This window comes from Hirundo rustica, chromosome 3 (genome assembly GCF_015227805.2).
Source record: "Hirundo rustica isolate bHirRus1 chromosome 3, bHirRus1.pri.v3, whole genome shotgun sequence".
Lineage (NCBI taxonomy): Eukaryota > Metazoa > Chordata > Aves > Passeriformes > Hirundinidae > Hirundo > Hirundo rustica.
In genome coordinates, this window is record NC_053452.1 from 43,974,882 (window position 1) to 43,987,940 (window position 13,059).

The 13,059-nt window shown below is 43.1% G+C and overlaps 1 long non-coding RNA gene across 2 annotated transcripts; it reads left to right on the forward strand.

Annotated features, from left to right (window-relative positions):
- Nucleotides 1-371: 371 nt before the first annotated feature.
- LOC120750557 (uncharacterized) lies at nucleotides 372-10,876 on the forward strand. 2 transcript variants are annotated; one of them, XR_005700043.2, is made up of 4 exons: nucleotides 404-510; nucleotides 6,471-6,611; nucleotides 7,196-7,294; nucleotides 10,598-10,876. It is a non-coding gene; the product is annotated as an uncharacterized LOC120750557 (long non-coding RNA). The 2 variants fall into 2 exon arrangements; XR_005700044.2 differs by lacking the exons at nucleotides 6,471-6,611; nucleotides 7,196-7,294 and having other exon boundaries at nucleotides 372-510.
- The last annotated feature ends 2,183 nt before the right edge of the window (nucleotides 10,877-13,059 follow it).

The following is a 13,059-nucleotide window of genomic DNA, read 5'->3' on the forward strand; positions in this document are numbered from 1 at the left end:
CGCCTTCCGCTCCCCGCCGGCCTCTCTGCCCGGTGCAGCACGGGCCGGCGCGGCCGCCGCCTCTGCCCACCGCGCCTCCGCCGCTGTGCCGGGGCGAGGAGGAGGAGGCGCCACTCTAGCGGCCCGCTGTGCACGTACGCCACTTCCAGCCCGCCAGCGCCGCGGGCACGTCAGGCGGGCGTGGCCGGGCGGGCGGGGCCGGGCCGGGCTGGGGCGGTCGCGTCCTCCGCGCCGCTGCGTGGGGCGCTGAGAGGCGCCGCCGCTGCCGCGCGTTGGCCTTGGGCGCACGGACGGGCCTCGGGCCGGGCCGGGCCGGCCGCAGTGCTCCCGTGGGGACGGCGCTCTTCCCCCAAATCGACGGAAGGGGCGGTGGGGAAATTGCTGGGGTTGTCACCGGTCTGGGCTGCCGGGGCCGCGCCGTCGTCGCTGGGCAGGTCGCTAATGTGAGGGTGCCCGTGACCCCAGTAGCGCGCTACCCCGCTGCCCCTCCGGGGAGTGGGCCTGCCGCAGGTGAGGCGGGGGCTCCGAGCAGCGGCGGGTGACGTGGAAGCTGGGTACTGGCTTGAATGACAGGCAGGGTGGCGGCGGCGGCACCTGGCTACGGTGGAGGGCCAGGTTTTGTCACTCCCGTAGGCCCCAAAATACTGCCGCTGGATAGCTGGTAGAGCGGGAGAGATGTGTGCTGTCCCCTTCATAAATAACACGTGGCTTGTGTCCCGCCTAACGGGGTGGCAATGAAGGCCGGAGCTAGGCTGATTAAGAAAAGAAAAAGCAAAAAGCAGGAAGAAGGAGCCGGTTGATGTAGCTGCCAGAACAAGGCGAGGCCAGGAGTTGGGGCCTGTGCCGTGATGAACATGGCAAAGTCCCTGACCGGAAAAAGGAAGCTCGTTTGGCTGAGCAGTGCTGGTGGAGGGACAAAGGTCTCAGCTCAGTCACGTCGTTTGTCAGAAGCCACATGGGGATCTGTACTCCTCTGAGGTGATGTTTAAGCTTCCACTGATCCAATTAACCGTGGCTTTGCTTGCTTGTGGTATAGTTTAGGAAAGTGGAGTGTATTCTGCAGTTTCCTGTAGTATAGCTCAACAGGTAGTTGATGCTTCAGAGCCACGTGGTGAGGCAGGGCAGCGATTCTTCCTGGACTGGGTGTTCTCCCACCCATCTTCTCAGTGAACCGTTTGGTGAACAGACAGCCAGTATCTGCTCCGTGGGCTGGGCTGGTGAGACACGATGCATACCGTTGGTGTGCGCTGCCTGTAAGTTAAGCAAATCCATTCTAAAGCCCAAGAAGTGAAAAATAACATGAGCCAATATAAAGATCTCGAGGTAGAAAGGTGAAATGAATCCTCTGGTTGGTAACCCAGAGGTTGCCACAGGACTTCACGTGACTTTGGATAAGTGGTTTGTTCTCTGCCACTGTAGAAGAGGAATACTAATGCTTTTGCTTCTCACTGGTTTATGTGAGGTTTAACACTGTAATATACTTGTATTATGGTGAGATGACTTTATGCATGCAATTAAAATGATTTCGTTCTTACCTCTCCTGTAGAACTGGGTTTAAGATTGATTGACATAGTAATAGGACTTGAAGGAATGTTAGGCACTGAGTGTACTATATGAAGGATGTAGGAGAAACAAAGTGTACCAAGACTACAAGTGCCTTGTGGTATGGTACATGCATGAAAAATGAGAAGGAAGACCAGGGTGAATTATTAGAAAGGCAAAAGGAGTACTGAGGAGACAAGGTCACAAAAGCCCAGCGGATAAAATTTCAAGGTGAATATGACTAATGAGCTCCGAGGGTGAATTAAAACAACAACAACCACCACCACCAATAAAAAAAAAAAAAAAAAAAAAAAAAGAAAAAAAGATGGCACATGAACTGGAAAAGATGGAAATGAGAAACAAAATTCCAGATTAGTAATTTTTTTGTGGTAAGGGCAGAAGGAAATTGATTAATACCAAGTTTTAAAACCAGAACATGAAGTGGACAGATTTTTAATGTAGATTTAATGAGAGTTTTTCCTTCAACTATAGGCATATGAGGTATGTCAAAAATACTAGGCTTGGGCATTCCTCTAGTATGCTTTAAGATTAATTCAGTTGATATCCTTGGACTTGCAGCATTGCTAAACTGGGCTAAATGAGAAGCGAGCCAAGGCTGTTAGTTTCAAAAACTTGAGAAATGCAAATAGTGGTATTCTGCTAGATAGAAACTGGAGAGTTAAAGATCTTTTGCATGTGTTGTGTACTCCTTCAGCAAACACAATGGAGATGAAAGTCACAGACTTGAAACTCAATCATCCAACCATGAAATAACTAAGAAAAAGACTAAGGCACAAATATGGTGGCTAGCTAAAAATCTAATGATAGTTATTTTTTTACAGGCTAATTTGGCTTCAAAAGTCTTTTGTTCTTTCCCTCTCTTTTCCACATGTCTTTTGGAATGCAGTTAAAGGTTTGCATCTTAGTTTTTCACATTTGCTAATGTGCTAAGCTACTTCAGGTTGTCTTGACATCATACTGTGTCACAGCATGGTCAACAGAAATACCAAGTTCAACAAAATCCATCTTTGGGTGTATGAAGCATTTGCCTTATTACTGCCGCACTGTACCAGTGACACAAAACTTAATGAAGTCTGTTTTACAGCGACAAAGCTGTGTTGAGGAGCAGTGGTGGTAAGGAAACTCAGGAAGACAATGTGTATTTATATTACAATATTGTCTGCAACATGCTAAAAATGTTTTCCAAGCATATAAAACTCTATTCATTGCCAAAGAGCTCATTTCTTAAAAGACAGTGTAAGGATAAAGCACAACAAAGAGTGATACATGGTATACAAAGTAGAATGGTCAGTGTAATGGTTGCCAGAACAGAGGAGGAAGGGGCTTCCTTCTTTCTTTTTAGCTGGTTAGTCTTCACTTGGTCCCTAAAGTGGCCGTTCTAAGATAGCTAATTTCTTGTCTGTGTCAGTGAATGCTGGAAAAGACCTTTACTGGTGACTAGGTAATGGTGAGATATACTGCTTTGCAGAGAATGCAGTGGAAAGTCTTTAAATACCAGTCGTGATGAGGATGTTGGGGATAAACTTAGTGCAAGGTCATAGTTTTTTATCACCACTTAGATATGGATCTGATATGTGTATTAGAAAGGGAGGAAAAAAAAAGGTTTGGTCAATGAATAACTTTTCTGTTTTTATTAAGTAATAATAATAGCTGCATTTATACCATGCTTTAGATAGCTTGCGTACTGCAGCGCTGAGATTATATAAGCAACCAAAAAAGAATCTTTGAAGCCTGGGGAGAAGGGGAATGCAGAGTAACAAGATTATAGAAGGTTGCAAAGTCAGTTTAGAAATAATGTTGAAAAGTAACCTCATGTTGAGGTAATTTTGCTGTGAGTGGGAAAAAAAGTGCTCAGACTCCAGGCTAAGTTTTTCATTGCTGCCAGGAGGCCTCTTGGAAGCTACATGTGCTTCTGAGGTGGGTGATAGTGTCGGGCATCCACGAGACAGATGCATGTCCACAACAGCATCATAATTAAAAGTCACAACTTGGGGGCTTGTACTATTTGCTCTCCTCCACCCAGACCACTCCACCATGTTCTTCAGCCTGACTGCCACTATTCCACCTAGACAATTATTCACTGGTCTCAACAGTGCCATTTTTCAAGCTTGCTCTTCATACTGGCAAGTGAACTATAACAGGTTTGCAGATTTTCTAAATTAAAGGAGAGAACTGTTTGTCTGAATCGGATTCTCTGTTAAACTCACTTCCTTTCTAATCAGGACAAAGTTTACAGAGTACATCCACAAGGCTATGCAAGTGCTCCTTTGTAGACTACATGCTCTTTTCCTGAGGTACTCAAAGGGTTAGCATGGTTTATTTATCTCCCAGACACCTCCCCTGGCCCCTGTTCCTGCAAGGCAAGGAAAGGGTCACCTAGTAGAGGTGATCTGGAAGGTGTGGGGTATTGCCTGGCGGGACTAGTGCCAGCCATTACAGAGGAGCACATGACCAAACACAGGGTCCCGTCAAATCATTTGGGCAGCATAACTGGAGAAGTCTCAGAACTTTTCAAGATCCAGGCTTTGATATACCAAGAACTTGGTATTTTCCCCAGTATGAAGTGCCAAAGGATGCTTGGGACAATGGAGAATTAGGCTCAGAGCCCTGAAAATAATCTGCAGTACCCTGTACCATTTTTCATTCTGCTTACTGCTTGTTGATTCCACTGTAGAGTTTCCCTAAAAGGTTTTGCTGAAATTAAAGTGATAGAATAAGTCGGTTGTTTATCACTGAATATCATAATGGTCTAATGTTTAAAAGAAAAAAACCTTTAATTATAATCTCAGTTTATAAGTATTGGACTAAATTATAAGGAGTATTCTCAACTACTCTATGTAAACTCGTGTTTTATACTGTTGTTAATATTATGAGATTCCTCCAGGCTGTTAAATGAAAATTTGTTTTGCTGTCTCTGAATCTTTCTGAAATTATATGCATTTTCATATCTGGGAATATAGCCTATTTTTATTACACCAAAAATATCATTAGGGTTAATCCAGAGAGATTAATATGTACTAAAATTTTTGTCTACTGTAATAATTTTATTAATGTTTAAGGCAAATTAATTATGCTAGTGAAATGCAAAAAAATGGTTGTTGTTTTTTGGGGGTTTTTTTAGCTGAAAATTCTGCTTCCAGATGTCTCTATCTGTAAAGCTATAGAAATGCAGCATAGCTTAAAAAATGCTGAAGACCAACTCATTCCAGTTTTGTCCTCATTTTAAACTTTGTACCATGGAAAGTTCAAAAGCTTTTTTTCACATTGTGAGATTTCTCCAGAGGGAATATTTCTGGCTTTGGTTAGAAAAGAACTCTCTGTCTTCCTAAAGATTGACAATTCTGTACATTTTTGGCCTCTAATTTAAGGAAGCCAGCAGGCTTTCCGCATGCTTAAAGTTCAGTTACGAACAGAAAATTTCTTTTAAAGAAAATTTCTTCTAAAGAATTTTTAAAATCCATTTGAAATTCTCACACTGATACAGCAATAAGCAGTTTAGGGTGGGGGGAAAGAGAGATTCCTGTTTTATCTGTTTGTAGGTCAAATTTTTCTGAGCTGCTCCAGAAACTTTTCTTGATTTTGGTGCAGTCAAGTCTTCCAGAGTGAAAACAGAGGACTCCAGCATAAAGAAAGGCCAGCGCTTCATAGCGGCACAATCACAAAAAGACCTGTTCATTCTGCATCTGATATGTGCTTCCTGCCCCTCTGTCATCATGATTCAGCATGGTGACATGCTGAAAGATCATTAATGTGGAAACAATGCCGAGCAGTGTTAGGATGATGTGACCTACCACGATTATTTTGTGTGTACCTGATTTATTGCACATCATATTTTCTCTTTCCTTGTCTTTCAGCTGCCAGGCACGTAGTTCTTACTTCTGCCAGTGCCTGGTCTTGTACTTGGAAAGGAGAACAGGGATGCCCTGGGGTGTAGGCAGGGACAGTTTGCCCTCTGCCCCTTGGTTTGGGAAGCTTGAGAATACCTCAGTTCATGCTTCGCAATATATTGTGCTATTTAATGAATTACAAAGTATCCACTTTTTTTTTTTTTTTTTTTTTTTTTTTTCCTTTCCCCCCCTGATTACCTAGGAACAGTTACCCAGAGCTCAAGAGGGGAACTCAAGAAGTGTTCTTTGAAACAAAGACAAAATTGTTAAAAACCTGGACATTTTATCTTTGGGTGAAGATGCAGTTTCTTATTCCTTTCTCCAGGTGACTAGCACAATTTCTGATACCCTCCTCTTTTTCTTATGGAGACAGTTGTACAAGTAGGGGACATTCCAAGGAAACAGTGATCTTAAAACATTTGCTGCTAGGAAAGGAGAGACCTGTCTCAGTAATTTAAGAGAGGAAGGAAAAGGTAATAGTGAGTTAGGTTTTGAGCTGATAAGACTGACTAGGTGGTATTCCTCAATAACACTCAGTGGTTTGATTTTTGTTGTTTTTTTGATGAGGCAGTTTCTTGAGAAGAATGGGGACAGGCTTAATTTTTGTTTGTTTTTAAAGTGAACAATGGTGTCCTCCCTCTTTTCTTGAACAATGGGGATACAATATTATAGCTCATGTTTTGTTAAAACTATCAAAGTAGCACGTCTCAAAGAGCTCACCTGTGCTAGGCTGGCTACAGACACACAGACAGAAAGACATTGTGAGCCTGAGAGTCACTGCAATCCAGGTGGACTCAGTACTGTGTTTTTTGTCGCTACTCATTATTCCTTCTGCCAGGACAGTGCCTGTGTTCCTATGCCCCCCTCTGATGCATTACACGATCCAATGTCCTGTTGCTCTCCTACCACTGCACCCTTCAGTGTCTATGCCATCCCAAGGGCTTTGTGATGTCTATTCTTGCATTTGCATTCTTCTCAAAGACAAAGGATTTTACTCCATGCCCTTCTGTTTGCTTTGAGTGCTCCTCTCATGCCCTTCTCCAATGCTTTCTTCAGCTGTGGTTCATTTAACACAACAGTGTTGTGTTGCTGCCACCAGAAGGAGCGGTTCTGCTCCCTCCAGAGCCATTCTCCGTGGCATCGCTCTTGTCAAGCCCTTTGGTGAGTCAGTTCAAGAGAGTAGTTTTCTGTTGGATTAACAAGTTGGATCAGTTTACCAAGTGGTTTGATGTGGTGTGAGAGAGGGTGTGGACCAGCAGGGCCAGGAGTCAGGAAGGGAACAGCAGGACCACCCAAGTGAGAATACTGAGCTGCCTCAGTCATGTCGTGTAACTTCACTCTTATTTACTTCACATTATGTAACTCAACCCCTTTCTACTTTCTTTCTCCTCTAATGAGGAGATGCTTTTAATTTTGAAACTGTATTGGGGGAATCAGCAGATCCAAAGTGCAGGAGATTCTGCACCGAGACAGAATAATGGCTAGCATCAACTGGTAACTGCTATCTAAGGATGCAAGGAGAGGTATTTTAGGCCATTGATGGTGCAAGCAGCATGCCAGGGACTCTGATTTTGTAAGTTTTTGTTCATTTATTTGTTTTTCTTTTCATGTTTTAGTAGTTGAAAGGTTCTGGCTACTTATGATAATAGTTATTGGTATTTTAGAACTGAACAAGTATGGTATTGTGATTTTGATGCACACTCATTATGATGGTGTTCTCTGTCTTCTTATTCTTCCTGTGCTAGCAAACGCAACTCACTGTGCAAGTACACTTTGACTAATACCAGAGTAAGGTATTTCATCATGTTTTAAAGCACATCCCAAGCAATTTATACCAAGAACAGGTATGTACTAAACCAGGAATGCTAGTAGTAGTGGATATACAATAATTTAAATTCCCATATTATGAAAATTGTTGTCGTCTCCCTGCATGATCTAAACTGACACTATTCATTTTATCTCTTTCAATGGGCCTTGAGATAACACAATGCTCTTCATGAATCCACTGAAACATAATGTTGGAATTGTACATTGGAGAACTTTTACAAAGCAGTACTGAAATATTAAGTCCTGGAAAATTAAGCTTACAGGGATTTTGTGCAAGTGCACAGCTGAATTTGTATTATTAACATCCTTGTTTTGTGTTCAGACAGATAGTAAGTGCTGCAGAGCTGTAATTAGTGCTGTGTTGTGATTGAGTCTTGCTATCATTCTGCGATGGTTTGTTACTGTTAGAGTCACCTGAACCTGTTCCTTGCTCATCCAGTCAGCTAATTGGTGACTTAGATAAAAGGTGGCATTTAGTGCTACTAGAAGAAATGGCCTTTTATTTTTATGCAGAAGCAGAAAACAGGTCAAGAAGCAACTTGGTCCTTCTACATCCACTTGCAGTGCGAGGCAAGATGATAACGGGTATCTCGTCAGGAGGTGGATTTCACTTTTTTCTTCCTTTCCTGTTGCATTAGGCTTATATTTTCTTCCTGGAATTATTCTCTCTTTTTTTGTTGTTGTTGTTGTTTTGGGTGTGTTTTGTTGTTTGTTCATTTGTTTGTATCGGGGTGTATGTGTGTACCCTCAGATTATAGGTAATGCTAGGACTGTGTTCAGGAGTTTTCATTAAAAAGCAGATTCCTAAAAAGGATTTGTCCTTTAGATTAGAGCTTCCTCACTGTGTGATTGACTTCTGACTGGAGCAGATAGGCAGACAATAGATGAAGACTCTGTCCTCACCTATTTACCAAATTGTTCAAATGGTTGTTGAAATTTGTGTGGGAGGCAACAATCCTCCCTTTCTGCAAATACATCCTCCAGTAAAAGCCATGTGCCGTGGGCAAAAGTAGTCAAGGGCTTGCTGCCTTTTTTTCTTCTTCTTTTTTTTTTTTTTTTTTTTTAATAAACAGAAAATTATCAGTTTCAGAGGCTGAACACGGCTAGCTCATATATGCACACAGACTGTATTTGTGGATATGCCCATCCTGTGAACCCAGCCTGATTCCTACCTTATTTTAGCTACAGCTACAGCCATTTATCCACTGTTTTAAAGCATGTTCTGTATTTAACTTGTGATGTGTGTAAAAAAAATGCTAAATCGTATCTTTGTGCAGCAACACGTAGCAGTGCATTTGTTAATGAAACCTTATTTTTTATTTAAAAATATCAGCCTCAATCTTTTAAGGAAAAACCACAGCACAAAGCTAAAAACAGTTTTTCTTCTCTGTTATCTTAAGATAGCGCTGAATCACAGGCCTAGGACAAAAGTCAATTGAGAGTATGGGTTCATGGTAGAGAATCTGCCCCAAGCATATTAGGAAGAAAAGTTTTCAGAGGTTCATAAATGCCAGTGTGTAACATCAAGCATATGCCTGGTGCACTACAAACTGTACTGCAAAGCTTTAATGATTGTTAGATGCCAGGCAAAGCTCTAAAGCGAGGTGCAAGCTTGTTTCCCTTTGTAAGCCTTCCGAGCAGCTAGATGTGAGCTCTTCCAGAAAACTCTCTGGAAATTTCATCTAGCCTCTGCTCTATAAATAGAGGAGGTCTTCATCCCTGAGGAGGTTTTGCAATGTCGTGTGGGGGAGTGCTGAGCTCCGATGGGGGCAGAGGAAGCAGAGTTGTGGAGCAGTGTGGTGGGACCAGGAGGGGGAACAGGATCTCCTTCATTGTGAGATGAGGTGTGAATACAGGTTGAGAGGAGAATAGTTAATTAAGATGTAAGGCTCTTCCCAAAAATGTGTGTGGAGGGAGAAATTCCCTTAGATGCTATACAGAAACTACTGCCAGCAGTGGGGAAAATGCAGCCACAGTGATTGTCAGCTGCAAATGACAAAAAAGATACCTGCCTAAATCAGTCAAGAAACACTCCTGAAGAGGCGATCTTTACCTCCCCACCACAAATGGAGAAATGGTTTCACTGGGACCAGTGAATACAGCAATACACGCTGTAAGAAATGCTGTAGTTTACCATGTAGGAATTACTAAATTTTTCTGATGGATTGTCTTGAGTGTGAGAATACGTGACAGAGTGATCACAAACATAACTCTGGATTAAGTCTCAAGAGCAAAACACTTGGAATTTTGTTTCTAAAAAATATGTAAATATAGAAGGAAACCAGGTGACTTACAGAATCTAGAAGATTCTGACCTACCACTCTCCCTTTTCATTAATGCAGGTCTCCTTGATTGTGATGGCAGATTAAAAGCACTCTCTTCCAAAATTTAGCTACAGTGTATTTTTCAAGATTTAGCTACAGTTTAATTATTGGGATGGTGGGGCGGGGATTGTGTTTGGTTAAAGTTTCATGTATTATTTTCAAAAGAAATAAGTAAAAAATGGGATTGAAAAAGGAAAATTTCGCTCTGACTTCTGATAGCTCAGCCTCATGGCAATAACCATCTTGCATACTACACATTTGAAAGTGGTGTACTTCGTTACTTGTTTCATTAATTTTGGGGGGAAAAAATCTGCAAATATAAAAAAGAGGCTTAATTTTGGCTAAGCTCAGTAATTTGGAGTGAACAAGGCTAATTTTGGAGAAAATATTCTGTCTACAGAAGAATGAAAAAATGAAAGCAAGCTATTTTCCTGCTTACAGACTGCATATTGAATGCTGGTCTATAGATAAGTTATTGTTTGATCTCAAAGACCTTTGGTATGCAATCTTTGAACATTTTTCTTCCTGCCAGCAGAGTTTGAAAGTTAAGAGGAAATCTTTATTTTGTTAATGTAAAAACAATATGGAAATAATACAGGAAAACTGAGCTATTGCCCTACAAGGCTATCATTCCTCTGCCTTCCTGAAAGTATCATCCAGCTACAATTTCTTTAAAAATGCTTACAATTTCTTAATCTCTTTAAAGGTAAGGGAGGTGTGTTTTCTGTACCAGAACAGTGCTTACTTCTTTCCGTGTGCTGAGGTTTCATGGTAGAATTTTAAGACCAGACCTTAGACGGGCTAGAATGTATGATACAAAGTGCTAATTGTAAGGTAAATTACAAGGAGAAAAACCTCACAAAACCAAAACTGATGACAAATCCCTTGGTCATGTTTGGCTTCTAAGTAATCAGGACAAAATGTACAAATGGGAGGGGATTTCTAACAGTGTCATGCATCAGCTCCCTAAAACTTCTCTTTGCTTTTTTATTCCAGTGAGCAAAGTCATTCTCACATATCCTAGCTGCTGCAACTGAATCATCTACTGCAATCTCAAAGGCCACGATGGCAAGAGTTTCTTCATATAACAAGCCTGTTCACACACACAAGAGAGAAGCAGTCACTCCAATGTTGGTGTAATCCCTCTGAGCAGCTTCTCAAACACCTGTACTCTTGAAGCTGTGCACCCATAGCTGAGATGTCTACAGTGCTTTTAAGAATATTTTAACATTTTGCTAAGTACTGAAATATATTGGTCATAAATTGGTCTGGCTACGTGCCGTGTTGTTCTGAGAGTGTCTGAGAAAGAAGGGAGAGGCTAGAATTTGTTTTGAAGTGTTTATTGGCTATTAAACTCATAGCTAGAATAAAAGCAGCAGCAAATAACCTGATCTTTGTGTTACAACAGTGCACAGTCTCATCTTCTCCCTTCTTGCATCGTATTTCCTATCTAGGTCAGTGTGCAGTGCAAGGCTGCTGATTTACCAGATAATGTTTCCACACATTGCCCCAGACATGGTGATGACAGGCAGGTTTTCAGACTGTTTATGCAAATCACTACTGTCTTGAGCCTACTCCTGGCACAAATGTTACCTTCCTCCTTGTTGGTTTGGTGCCCTGGTATGTCTTCTCCAACCTTATGGATGGCACTGGCTATACTGACATCTAAACAGCTTTGTAGATAAAGCCATCTTGCTGTCAGCCTGTTAAACATAGATTCCGTCACTACCCTGCAACTGCTGTGTAATTAAATGTTCTACTAGGCATACTCTGGCTTAATGAGTTTTATGAGTCATGGTGGCAAAGAGAAAGGAGAGTCCCCAAAAACAAGAATGGGCACAAACACCCTCTTGATAATTATCTTTTTTAGAGAGTAAGGTTCTTGCTTGTACAGAGAAGTCAACAGTGGGTCTCCTTGGATCCCTTGTCAGAGAATCTCACACTAATGCCTGCTAAGGTAACTGGAGAAAGTGATTTTGCTGTTCTGAATTACATAAAACCGTAGTGCAGGTACTTGCAAGAAAGTGGTTTGTTTGTGGCATCTTGATTTGAAGAGTGCTTGAGAAGGAAGGAAGAGGTGAGAACTTGCAATTTCTGTGCTCTCATAAACTCAACCCCAAACCCATGTACACCACAGCACGTGTATTACATATAGAGCATTGCTAGTCCCCAGTACTCACGATCTGAGTGTTGAAAGCATCACCAAAACCATTTCTCACTAGCTGCAAGCAGCTAGGGGCATGCAAACTGCTGCTGTGAGAAGGCAGCTCAGCGGCATCAGGCTCTTGTGTGCTGAGACAGAGGGAATGCACCAGGACCATCCACACCCCCTGCTTTCACACCCTCTTCCAGGAGGGAGGGACTGTACCCCTGGGAGTGTGTGCAGGGTGGTGTGGCTCTGCCTGACCCTAGCTGGACCTCAATGGAACCTTCTTGACTGCCAGTGGGGGGAAGAGGCAGTCAAGGAGCATGTAGGGATGAAAAGGTGTTGGACACATCTGGAGTTCCTCTGACCAGACTCACCCACTTGGTGTAGCTTGTACTGAGCACAAGCCGAAGTCAGCTCCTGGGTGCATGGGGCAACTCAGTACAGAGGTGCCTAAGTCAGTCTGTAAACTCCAGGTCTGTTAGCTGAGGAGATTACCACTCCCCCAGCACTCAGGCACACACACACCCTGCCAGCTTTCCTTGACCTATTTACTAGCATTGAACTAGATACCGGCAGATCTTGCTCACTTTGATTCCAAAGGACCAGGGAAAGCATGTACAGTTTTGCTGACAAACCTGGGAGGGTAGTTGTGGTTAGGAGGAGAATGGTAACAGCCAGGGTGGGATTGGGCTGGGGTATTGACACTTCAACAACAGCTGGGAGAGGACATGAGTCTCCAGCCTGGTTGGGTCCATATGGCTGCTTACAGGCTGTGGTTGCAGACGGGCTATGACTGCACAAGCAGGGCTTTGAGTAGAGCTGTTCCCTCCCTTCCTTTCCCTGTGCTGCCCCAGGGGGTGCTGCAGCTGCCCAGCAGCCTGCCTGCCCCTCCCGTGGCTGCCCTTGTTTCTCCTGGGTCTGAGCCTGGTGTGCTCTTGCAGGGACTGCTCATGCAAAGGCAGCTCGTGTCCAGTGCTTGCAGCAGTGCACAGCACAAGTGACAGGGCTCTGTGCTGTTCCCCATATGGGGATCACCCTCTGCTGCAGCTCCTCTGCTTAGCTTGTCCTTTCACCTTAAGTTCTTCATCTATCTGGGTCCTGTTGCAAATGCTGAACTAAACCCTTAATACCCCTCAGCAGGGATGGAGGGTTAAATCAGATGAAACATTAGAGTATCTCAGCAGGAGATGTGCTTAACTAAGGCTCCTGGGTCTTTAACTGAAGTCTAAAATGCCCCCAAGCATCCCTGGTGGTGCCAAGACTTGCAAAGCAGCTGTCTGTGTGAGCGGCTGGTCCCTGTTCGTTGTCA